The following is a 13700-nucleotide window of genomic DNA, read 5'->3' on the forward strand; positions in this document are numbered from 1 at the left end:
ATATGCACCACCTAAGTCATGGATCTTAGCTGATAAATAAGCATGTTATTCGAGTTCAGTGGATTTTGGAGTGTGATTGGTGGTGAAAAGTACTCTGATTATTTTAAAGAAGACATAAATAGAATTTTCATTTCTGAAAATTAAACAATAGGTGGAAAGAAAAAAAATAACTGCAGAATATGTTTCTGAATTTTTTACAGACAAGGCTCTTGGTTACACCTAATCAATATTTAAAATTTTATATTTTTTGAAGTGCAAATTGTACAAATTATTTTTTTATGAGAAGGCAATTACCATGATTATTAGAAACATTTCCATTAGAATTTTGATTAGGAAAAGTGAGTCCAAGGTGATGACTAATTATGTGACATCAAACAATTTATTTGGAAACAGACTAGGAATGCAAAAACAAAACAAAACAAAAAAGTCATAGCAAACCTCAGGCAGATGATCATATTGGAAGGCTCCTAAAAGAAGCTTCCATTTGAATATCAAAGTCAGAAAAGACTCCTAACTTCATCTTCCCTTCACCTGGCTGCAGTGATTAGTTTTCACAACCCTCCAAGGTATATAAAACAAATTTATTCATGAAATCACAAGCATTACCAAATTCTTTAGTGCAGATTCCTCCATTTGGTCCTCTGCAATTCTAGTCTAGTCCTTATCACAAAGTCTCACATGTATGATTGCTTTATAACTGGCAGTATTTCCAAACTGACCAGCCCTCTAGCTGTCCTGAAGCTTGCAGCCACCAGACCAACTGAATTAAGCTTTCTTCTGGAGAGCAAAATCTGTAAGCTTTTTCTTCCACCCACACTAGAAATGATACAGTGAGCCCTAACAATGGACTATATTCATAAAGCTCTGTTTTAAATACTTTATATAGCCACTGATTCCCAGTTCTCTGTTCAGAATTGATTCTCCATCTTCTGAGGTTAGAGGAAAGATCTTCTTCTGTGCTAGGCACTGTACTTAGTCTTTAACATATTACCAACATTTGCTACTCAAAATCTGTAAAATAAAGATTATCATCTCCATTTCGTGGTGTTAGATAATTTCATCAAAGTTACCAAGCTAGTAATGACAGACTCTTGAATGAGATCTATGACAAAAGCTATGTTCATTCTACTAATTTATGAGGATAATTATTGCATGTAGGGAACTGAGACAGAGCCTAGAACATATTAAGTAATCAATTAATGGCAGTTGCTATTATTCTTATTTAAAAGAATGCTAAAGTGCAACTCAATCTATGATATACCCTATGTATGACACTGGTAAAATGATAGAGTACCACAATGCTAATTATTATATGAGAGATAATTATTTCAAACTTGCAATGCAATTTATTTTGGACATCTTCTGCCTGATAATAACATCTTGAATCACTAACCATAGCATCTGTAAAGCAAAGATACCTATTTTCATCACTATAACCCACTAGTCATACTAGCTAAAAGGAGTTAGGAAATATATGTTATAAATTTGTCATTAATGTAAATAAATATTCAGTGAGATTAGACCATGCTTTAAAGGGATAACTAGTGTCATTTTTGATAATTATAAATTAGGTGACGGTAACAGTATTTACATTTTCTGGGCTTTCAGAGAAAGCTCCTCCACTGATTTATCTTAAAAGGAGACAGCATAACTCATTAAATACATAAAATCAAGTTTCAGAAAATTTCCAATGGAAAAAATGTCTGTGAGTGTGCATGTGTGTGCACACGCACTCATACACTTGCACACACATGTACTATTTCTAGTATTTAAATAAAGATGGAGCTTTTTAATGAAGGGATATAACCATGTGCATTTATCTCCTAGTGTGAATGCTATCATTCTTGGTGTTCAGGAGTGGAAACTTTGAGATCAGAATGTCTTTAGACCTACACATGTAGAATAACTTGAAGTGCTTTCCTCAAAATTTATTGAGTCTCCTTCTAGCACCTAAGACTAGCAATGACTTTCTGGAAATCTTGAGACTGAATCATAAGCAACAAGGGCTGGGTCCCCATTTCTTCTATTCAGAGAACACTCTGATTCTCTGTTTTCCCCCTCGTTCTGATTGAGCAGATGCCATAGTGGACTCTGGGACTAATGCCCATGGCAGATTTTTCCCCAGGCCCACACCTTATTCTTTTGAAGGAGCTCATGAGATCGAATATATAGAATAGTTACTAACAGGATGATGTGATTCAAATTGTTTACATTGCTAGGTCTACTATAATATACTCCTGGAACACCCTACACATATATTCTGGGAATTATTCTGTTTGAGATAACATACATCTAATTTCTTTTTTTTTTTAAGCAATAATTTTAGTAAACTCGGCCCCCCCAAATTAAGCATATCATCCAAGATCATATAATAAACTGGAACTAGACCTTGTTTTCTTGACAACAGTTTATATTCTTTCCACTAGGCCACATTAAATTATTTTTTGTGTCTCTCACTCTTACAGATAACTGAGGTGCATGTCTGAGAAAAAAAAAAAATTCAGACATATTCTGAATCTAATTTTTAAGATTAGAATAAAATTTATGATATTTGTTTGGCTTAAAGATAGGGAAAACTTCGACAACAAAGACAAAATATATATAAGAAGAAATAAATATATTTAATAATTACATCTTTAAAACTGCATGAAAAGGTTCCATAAGCAACTCAAAAGTTACTCTATACACTGGAATGAGTATTTACAACAAGTATGAGAAAGATTTAACATTCTCAACATACAAAATTTATTTTTAAAATACAAGGAAAAAAACATAACACGAAATATACAAAGTATATAAACAGGAAAGTCATAGATGAAGTATTGCAAATTGCCAATGAAGACATAAAAAATGCTCAGTTTCATTAATAAATAAGGAAATGTAATGTAAAAGCATGAGTTCTTGTTCTTTTCTATCAAATCGACAAAACTTTAAAGGTTTTTTAACATTTAACTTTGGAAGATGTGGAGAATTAGAATTCTTAGACACTGCCGATAGAGTGAATGATGATGGGATCACCAAATAAATCAATAAAGTCTATACAAGAATAAATATAGAATTATTTTTATATGTTATTTAGAAAAGAGATAAGACTTCAACTAAAAAAATAAAGTTATTTACTATCACAAACACATAAATGTACATAATTAAAAAACAGTAAAAATATTAGCATTGTTATATAACACCTCCTAATATGCATAATGACTTCTTTCCTAATCTTATTGTTACCTTTCCTAATATGGAAACATTATTTTCATTTTATTTATCCTGCTTTGAATTTTTTGTGCAAAATATTAATTTATTTCAATTGTTTATGTTTTTTCTAAGTTACTCTTTATGATTTATCTGTCCCTGATGGTGTGTTTAGCACCTTCCAAATTATTCATGCTAAGTATTTTATTAAAGGCAAGGTTTTTCTCTCTCTAGATCTTTAATTAGAATATTAAATAAGTTCACTTCCAAAACAGTGTTCTGCAGGTATCCATTAGCATCTTTACTTTGTGAAAGTTAAATTATAATGAATAAAATTTTAAATAAGAAGCCTTCTTACATTTTCATTCAGACAAATGACAAAAACAAAACAAAACAAAAAATCTGGAGGATTTGAAAAATGTTCACCACATTTAACATAAAGAAATATAAAGATAAATATGTAAGTATATATAATGTGGTGTGTGTGTGAGATAGATAGCTAGTCCCAAAACACACCTCATTGCTAAGTTAATCTATAATTTGTTCAGTTAGGTCAATTATTTTATAATTATATCTTTAATACTAAATTTCTCTTTTCTAATAACAAGAAGAACACCACTATTTTGGGAAAAAATTTATGTTTAAAAAATTTTTCACTTACAGTTGCTGTTCAATCTTATATTAGTTTCAGGTGTATAGCATAGTGGTCAGACATTTATATAATTTACATAATGATCCCCCGATACCATATATAATTATTACAATATCATTAACTATATTCCCTAAACTGTACTTTACATCTCCGTGACTATTTTATAACTGCCAATTTGTATTTCTTAATCCTTTCGACTTTTGTACTCAGCACCCCCAACACCACTCCCATCTGGCAATCATCAGTTCGTTCTCTGTGTCTATGAGAATCTATTTTGTTTGTTTATTTTGTTTTTTAGATTCCACATATAAGTGAAATCATATGGTATTTCTCTTTCTCTGTCTGACTTCTTTTACTTAGCATAATACCCCTGAGGTCTATCCATATTGCTGCCTAGTAATTTTTCATTGTATATATGTACCACTTCTTTATTCATTTATCTCTTGATTGGAGCATTTAGTCCATTTACATTTAAAATAATTATTGATAAGTATGTATTTATTGCCATTTTATTAATTATTTTCTGATTGTTCTCTTGCTCTCTTTTGTATGTTGATGACTTTCTGTACTGTTGTGTTTGGATTCTTTTCTCTTTATTTCTTGTATATCTCTTGTAGATTTTTGGCTTGTGGTTACCATGTGCTTTATATATACCAAGTAATAATTATAGTAGCCTATTTTAAGTTGATAGTCACTTAAGTTTGAACACATTCTGAAATCACTACCCCTCCATGTTTATGTTTTTGTCATTACTTTTTATTTCTTTTGTATGTATGCATTTGCTGTATCCCTTAATTTACTGTTATAGTTACAAACGATTTTCATACGTTTGCCTTTTAACTTTTGTACTGGCTTTAATGTTGGTTGATCCACTGCTTTTATTATGTGTTTGCGTTTGTCAGTGAGAATTTTTTTTTTCTTCGCGATATTTCCTTATTTATATTTTCATTATTTTTCTTTTTAAGGAATTCTCTTTAACATTTCTCGTAATACTGGTTTGGTGGTGATGAACTTCAGCTTTCTCTTATCTGGGAAGTTGTTTATCTCTCCTTTGACTCTAAATGATAGTTTTACTCAGTAATCTTGGTTGTAGGTCCTTGCTTTTCATCTCTTTGAATATTTCATGCTAATCCCTTCTGGCCTGCAAAGTTTCTGTTGAGAAATGAGCAAACAATCTCATGGGTGCTCCCTTGTAGGTAACTAACTGCTTTCTCTTGCTACTTTTAAGATTTTCTCCTTGTCTGTAACTTCTTGCATTTTAATTATGATGTTTCTTGATGTAAGCCTCTTTGGGTTCATCTTGTTTGGAACTCTCTGCACTTCCTGGCTTGTACGTCTTTTTCCTTCACCAGGTTAAGGAAGATTTGAGTCATTATGTCTTCCAATTTCTTTCAATCCACTCTTTGCTCTCTTTCTTTTCCTTCTGCTACCACTATGATTCAAATGTTTTTATGCTTGATGTTGTCCCAGAGGTCCCTTAAACTATGCCCATTTTTAAAAAGTCTTCATTTTTGCTGTTCTAATTGGCTGTTTTCTGCTATGTTTTCTTCCAAATTGCTTAGTCAGCCCTCTGCTTCTTCTAATTTGCTGTTGATTCTATCTAATGCATTCTTCATGTTAGTTATTGTATTCTTCATTTCTGACTTTTTAAAATGTATTTTATCTCCTTTTTTATATTTCCTATCTCTTTGTATAAGTTCTCACTGAGATCATCTTCTCTTCCCCTAAGTTCATTAAGCATCCTTATAACTGGTGTTTTGAACTCTGCATCTGGTAATTTGCTTGCCTCGATTTTGTTTAGTTTTTTTTTTTCCTGGATTTTTTTTTTCTTTCATTTGGGGCATGTTTTTTCTCTTCATTTTTCCTGCCTTCCCGTGTTTGTTTTTATGTATCAAGTAGAGCTGCTATGCTTCCTAGTCATGGCCTTCTGTAGTAGGTGTCCTGTGATGTCCATTGGTACAGTATCCCTGTCCACCTGAGCTGAGTGCTCCAGGGATGTCCTTTGTGTGGGTTGTGTGTGCTCTCTTGTTGCAGTTGAGCCTTGATTGCTGGCACTGACCTTCAGGCTGACTGGCTGTGACTACAGCAGATAAGCTGTGTGCTGACCCCACAGAATAGGATTCACTTAAGGGGACTCTGGTCACTGCCAAGTCTACCCTTTGGATATGTCATTTGTGGTGCAAATTGGGTGGTGCTCTGTGTATTCTGAAGCCAGACACGAGGTGTGTTGGTTTGGGGGCATCTTAGTGGGGCTTATGTGCAGGCCAGGGAGAGCTGCAGTATGTGCCTGGCCTGGGGCCACTTGGTAGGAGCTAGAAAGTGGTCTGTGGTTGGCAGCTGCCTGTGGTAGGCTTAGAGGTGCGTAAGAGTTATGCTTTGAACTGAAACATGCTGTCATTAGTGTTGGGCTTGGAGCCACTTACCAAGAGGTATAGGGCATATTGAAACCAGACACTGTTTGTTCAGAGTTTGTGGACCTTTGATTGATTATATAAAAAAGTACCCAGTGTGGCCCCAGGCTGCCGCTTGTGTGGATTAGCCTCTGAAAGAGGTTAGGGTCAAACCTGTGAATTGGGTGGGGCAGAGTCTCAGAGAATCTCTAGGATGGTGTGAGAGCGATGTTAGCTAGGTTAATGGAGACTCAGATTTGGTACCTGCCTGAGCCTGCAGGCTATGTGTAGAGAGAACTCAACAAAGGAACAATTGTGCCTGCTGGCACTTTAATACCAAAGAAAGCTTCCCCTCCACCCCTGACCCTGAAGCCAGATAATTCAGTTTCTTCCTGCATGTCCCTGGTGCTTTTTGAGTTACTGTCCCTTCTCTAGAGCTTAGAGTGAGTGTGCAAGGGAGTTGTGTGCAGGCCCCTTTAAGAGGACACTTGGGTCAGCAACAGCCCTTGGTCTCACCTGGATCGAGTCCCTGCTGATTTTCACAGCCAGCTATTGTGGGGACTTCTCTTCCTGGCACTGGTGTTCTGGGCTGAGGAGCTCAATGCAGGGCTGGGACCGCTTGCTCCTCAGTGGGGGACCTCTGCAGTCAATGGGAACTTCCTAATTCTTAACCACCACATATGGGTGTGGGATCAGCCTGTTTCACGTCTCTGCCTCTCATACCAGTCTCTACATGGCTTCTTCTTTATATCCTTAGTTATAGGCATTCTGTTCAGATAGTCTTCTGATGATTCTCAAGGATGCTTGTTTTATAATTTAGGTGTATTTTGATGTGGTCGTGAGGGAAGGCAAGCACAGTGTTTACCTACTCCACCATTTTGACTGGAAGTTCTATTTTAGAAATTTTTAAAAGTAAGAAATAGAGAAATAGCAGATGAAAAATGTGAAAATTGCTCAAACCTACATATAAAGCTATTAAATTCTTACATATAAATTATTACTACTTAGATAAAAAATCATTTGGTAGGAATAGTCTACTATTAATTACTCTTTCAACATGGTTTGCAATTTTCACCTTTGGGCAGCATAGCTTTTATAAACAAAGATATCAGAATCAAGGTAGAACTACTGACTAATGCCATGTTAACCCTGTTATTAAGTATAACAGGGGATCAGAATAAAAAAGAAGTGGCTAATAAAAAGTAAAGAGAACTCTAAGGAATGTAGAAATAGCAGATATATAATACAATGGTAGATATATTATATAATAAAATACATAAGAGGCACTACCTTTAGGACTGACATAGAGCACCTATGGAAGATTCACTTTCTTCAGACATGAAATCCAGATCATGCTGGAGATGACATGATCTTGGTTCCTTAATGGCAGAGAAGATGCTGTGATGTTACATTGGTGAAATGTGCTAGAAATTTGCCACCTATAACTTGCTATCACTTTGCCCTCTAGGATGCTGGGGAAAGCTATTTACATGGAATTACTTCACTCCATACAAAAAGACCTTTGAGGGGATGCTGGAGGAATGCAAATCCCTGACTGCTCTGTACTTAGGCCATTTCTCAAGAACACGTTTGCAGTGAGCAACTTTGAGGGATGGTCATGAACCTTGGTGGATTTCCTTTATCAGCAATCTATACCATTCCTGATATTTGAAAATCACAGAAGTATATTATACTACTCCATTGGTCATTCTAATTAATCTGACTGGCAGTGACCAGGTTCAAATATGGCATATAATATCTACTTAAGGCAATTTTCAATAGCATTCCAAGCAGCATTATGAAGTCAATCTGAAGTTTCTCTACAATTATGTCCCCCAGCATATTGAACTCATCCAACTAGGAATAAGTCCCACAAGGACCCAGAAAGTCTCATTCTAGATAGCCAAGATGTAGTCTGAGGCCAAGCCAATAGTATTGTGATCTGTGAAAAGGAATTTAGACTGGCATGCTGATCTCTGGTGTCCCTGAGAATAATTAAGGAGTAATAGATTAAATGAAAGGAACCCCAGTCCTAATGGAGCTATTTTGTGGCCCACATTTGCTCACAGGAAAATGCATAACCCCAAAAGGCACAAGCAACTTTGAGATTTGTTGCAAAACTTGGTTTAGACCACCAACACTTTGGTTTAGTGAAGAAATATAGGCAATATTACCAAGAAGTTGTAAAGTTTATAGTTATATATAGTTTCAGGGAAAGCAGAATAATTTAGGACCAGCTATGTCCACATGTATTTTTCTGTTTTTATGGCACATGGAAAAGATTGAGAAATGCAGAAGCAAGTCAGATTTCTAGATGCAGGTATAGTTTAACTTAGACAATGGTGCCTATTCCAAAAGCCTTTGTAGTGTCTAGGTTCTAATCTCAGGTACTAGGGATATTGCTCTCCCTCCACCTCCACAAAATATGTGTGTACCATTCTAGGATCTATAATTCTGCCATTTATCTAACAATTTTCTATTTGCACCTTGACTGTTCAACTGTAAGTGTCAAGTTCAAGAGGATCAAGGGCATTTTTAATCCAGATGAATAAATCAGAATTAAAATTGAATATTTCTGGCTCCTTTTTCATCCTGCTACCCAGAAGGTATAAAACCAGGCTTGTCTGGGGGTGCTTTTAGGAGAAAGAAAAAAGAGACATCAAGTCTAAGAATTGTCAAGGCAAATTTCAAAGTTTATTTATTTATTTTTATTATTATTTATGCCTATAGCACCTGGTCTTCCTAGGTGGTCCTCATTTAAGTACTAACCAGGACAGACCCTGCTTAGCTTCCAAGGTCAGACATAGGGCTTGTTCAGGGTGGCATGGCCGTGGCTCCACTGGGGCATGAACACAGGCCCTTCTGTGAGTAAAGCAGACACGCTAAGTGCTACACTATGGAACCACATCTTCAAATCTTGAAATTTAAAGCAGGCTTATTTAGCGCCCCGCCCCCCGACTCCCGCTTTATCATTCTGTTCATTACTCAGAAAGCAGCCAAGGTGAGATAACCGTTATGAGGAGGACAGCCTCATTAATGACCAAAATGTTTTCAAGAAATGTGGACTGAGAAGAGAGGTAGAATTAGAAGTATTTTTGAGTTCATGCTTGAGTAGGCCACCCCAACATACTCAACAATTCCACATGTCTGTGGGCAGTAGGGAGCACAGAATGTCCACTGAATATATTGGTTATTGGTTATTGATTATTGGATAGACTTTGTGAGAAAAGATACAAAACTTTCAGACTATGAACGGTCCAGAAAGCCAGAAACATCACATAATCATTTTCAAAGGCCACAATGTTTTGTCTAAATAGATTAATTAGGCTGGAAAGACAGCACCATAACCTGATAAATGTCAATAGTGAAGAGATCCCATCTATAGCTGCAAGAGAAGGTTAAAAATCTGACATAATAAATTAAGAATAGGCAAGGTCAATGCTCCAGACACTTGCATCCTTTTTGGTTAGATAAATGGAGCAACCTCTGGCAGGAGTCAAGTGGGACATGCAGTGATGGCTTTTATATCTGGATTATATCTCATCAGGAAATAGAGCCATACTATGGTTCTATACATGAGTGAGCCAGACAATCTGATTAGTAGGTATGACTTGTTGTCTTTTATTTCTTGTCTTTTATATACTAGCCTATAATCTCCTTGCCTAAGAGTCAGTAAAAATATAACAAAGCTTGTTAAGGAAAGTACTGGCCAGAACTATGAGCATGACCTTAAGTTCTGCTAATTGAACTGAGTAATCATGTTCATTTTCAGTTCTGCATCACGGATACTCAATTTGAACAGCTACATGAGTCCAGTGCACACAATTGGGTTTCAGCTTAGTCAAACTTCAGTGAAACAGACACACACATTTATGAGAATCTCTGTGAGCTGAGGGACTCATTGAGCAGAGGGCTTTGTTTCAAAGGTGGTAGAAGAGGGAATAAAGTTTCTCCCAAAAAAGTTGCCATCACTTTGTATAAAACCAGGATGGCATGTGGCCACGTTAGTGGAATATACCATTTTTATTTGACTAGCAAGGACTGTTGGACCCTTTCTTTGCTAGTCATGAATTCTGAGTGGAAACATCAGGCAAAAAAGGTACAGGACATTCTTGTATGAGGCATTCAGTTACCCACTGCCAACTCTTCTCCCAGTCCCCACCCCCAAATAGAGAGAATATACGTGGGACTTGCATCAGGCAGGCAGCACTACTATCCTAGGAAATATCTCTGAGTACTCAGGCAGTCACCAAGTCTTAACTTAAGCTGTCTCTCCTCCTCTGGGATTCTCTATTGTTATTGTTAGACAACATGAGAGAGGGCAGGGATCACCACTCTATATGCAGCAGAAGAACCTCTAAACAGAAGAATCTCCTCTGGCTCTTTATGAATATTTACAATACGAGCACGTGAGACACATTAATAACAGTTAAATATTTCTACACAATAATATACTGAATTGACCTAGAGGCATCTATCCATCTATCCAGTTGTATTCAGACACTATTTCTTTTTTAGAATGGAGACATAAACCCCACTTGTGTCAGGGGGCTAAAATAGCTGCCAAAATATTGTGCGATCTTCTGGCTTAGCAAGGAGAACACGGGCAGGGATAGGAGGATAATGGGTTATAGAGCTGAAATTAGATGCAGGGGATTGGTTAGCTGAGGAAATCGGCTGCGGGCTAGGAAGGCTTTCTGTTTCCTTTGGCCTCCTGGATGGATGCTACCTCACTCTCTGTACCTTCCAGCTCTTTTAAATGCCCTGGCCCAGGGACCGATTTTTAACCTTCTCCTCTGGTGTATACTATCTCCCCCTGCAGGCTATAGTGCCACCGCTGTGCATTTGGTGACTGTCTGTGTACACAGAGAGGCTTTCTAAATTTTTGGATTTTACCAAATGCAGAGATGAAAGCGAAAGAGGTGTTGGTCCTTGAATTATTATTTGTTACTACCAAGATATCCATGATCTTAGCTTATAGGCATCAATACTTTGGTGAAATTTTATTTCTTCTATGTGGCATTCTAGGCATGAAAAACTTTAATTTGTCACCAGGCTATCATCAAAAAGACTCTAACATTTCTTAATACCTAAACTATATCAAGAACTATGCTTGCTTATGGGAACTGAAAAGGATTCCCTACGGCAAAGACCAAGGTGCCAAAGCTCAAAAGCCAAGATAGCGAATGGGCATCATTTGCAAAAAGAATTATGTACGAAAGGGCTGAGTGTAACAGAAGAATGACTATGCATCATAAAAGAATTTAACTACTCCACCTCCTAGCCTGGGAATACAGAAGGCTTCTCCCCTAGTTAGGGAGAAGGTACTGTTAGAGCATGAGCTTACCTTTCTCCATTCCTCGATCAAAGAACAAAGCTTCTTTTCTGCTTTATTGAACTCAGTCTTGTTCTATTGGTGTAAACAGCACTGGGAAGAAGAACTTTGATTTGGCTCCCTGACCCAGAAGAGTCAGTAACAAATTCTCAATGAAAATTGAAGCCAGCAATGTAAAGCCATTTTTTATCTATGGCCTATTGCCCCACTAAAGACTCTGGCAAAATTTCCTAAATGTTCTCATCTCTTATGAGAACTTGGGGGATTAGTTTTCAGTTTTGTTGGAAGAATCCTGAGTGGTTACTAAGATGAGAGCTATGAAAGGTATGTTCAGCTGTAATCCAGAATGCTATATTATATTCTTTAAGCAATAGAAAGACATAGACTAGAAAATGATAAATTTATATTCACTATGTCAACATTAGAGATGAAAACCATTAGGATAGTTGTGGACAGATATGTTAATGGCTGATGCCAGGGACACACCTGTGGAATGTGTAAAAGTTTCTTCTCTGTTTGGGGGTAAATCTGAAGAAAGATCAGCTGGTTCCTATTATTGTTGTGGAGAAGGAATTAAAGTAGAGGAAGCAGTAAGTGGATGCTTTAGGTAGGAGGGTAGGGCCATTAAATAAAATAGAATACAGGTGAGAAGCTAAGTGTTTGATAAGATTTGAGAGAAAGGGAATAAAATATCTTCTCTTTAGAATATGCTGTTTGCAGTCTGTGTGACTTTAAGAGGATATGTCAATTGGTAGAGTCACTACATAATTTATCTATCACCCAAATGGGCATATTTTATAGTGAAATTATGTGTACTTATTAATAGCAATTAATACAAACTTGTACTATCCCAGGCCAGTCAGACTATATTGCCACTCTATTAATTGGACATTATATATATGACATTTGATGTCAGGGGAGATTAGAGATGACATTTTCAATCATAACAATCAATGTTAACAATACTCAGAGATATATTTGTGTTGTATTTGTCTTTGTTTACAGCAATCGATATACTGCTTAGTTTACAAAGTGCTTTCTTAAACTTAGGCAGGCACAAGGGAGGTCCCATTCTGAATTGGTACAATAAATTTGATTGGCCTTTTTTCCTACAAAATATTAAATATTGTTTATGTACTGAAGTAGATTATAATCTCAATGAAGGTTTTCCTTGTTCTATTTAAATATGTATCCCAAGCAATAAATGCAGTGCCTGGCTCTTAAAAACAATCAATAAGTTTTGAGTGAATGAATAAAGATTCTATTCTATTCAATCAATAAGTTTTGAGTGAATGAATAAAGATTCCAAAATCCATCATTTTGGAGGCCCTCAGGATGCAAATTATCTATTTGAGTCTTTTTTGTTCCATGTTGATTGTATCTTCAAATCTACTTTCTAATATGTGTACTTCTTTTAAGGAAGACCAGAGATTTAATAAATAAAAACGGGAAGAAACTTAAAGTGTGTCATGACATCAAAAGAAATTAGAAAGTTTAAACATGTATAAGGACCATAAGAATTTTTTTAAAACAGTAATCTAGTCTTTGTAAAGTTCTTAAGTCTAATTCTTGGAAACAAATAGAACGATTAAGATTGTTTATAACATGAATTTTTATAGCAAAATTGTTATAGCATGAATGTAAAAAAAAGTGTCTATTTTTCTATAATTGATTTTTTTTCAAAATTTACTACACAGTTATTCAGAAGATTTCAGCTTTCCAGTTAATATCTCAATATTTTTTTATTTAAGCAGTTTACTTTTTAGTAAGTGCACAAACATTCAGCAACCCCCTCTTCTCTCTTCCAGTCCAAGATGGTGTCTGGATAAACTGTAGTCTGTTCACTTTTTTTCATAAAAATGTGGAAACAGAATCTTAGATGCGAGCATAGGCATTGCTGCTTTCTGGGTCCTTGTCGGCTTCTGGTAATGATTTTCCTGTCCCTTAGTCACTGTTCTGCCTGCTGACATATGCTGCTAAAGTCTTCAGATAGTAAACTTATGACCTCTTCTCTCTTTGGTCCAGATTCTCTGGGCCTCCCTGCTGGTTCAGGTTTACTGCAGCACCTATTGGCACTACATATCCCCTGGAAGTCACTGCAACATTTATTTTTGTTCCATTCCTCCTTGTA

Source organism: Pteropus medius, unplaced genomic scaffold (genome assembly GCF_902729225.1).
Source record: "Pteropus medius unplaced genomic scaffold, Ma_sr-lr_union100, whole genome shotgun sequence".
NCBI classification, from domain to species: Eukaryota; Metazoa; Chordata; class Mammalia; order Chiroptera; family Pteropodidae; genus Pteropus; species Pteropus medius.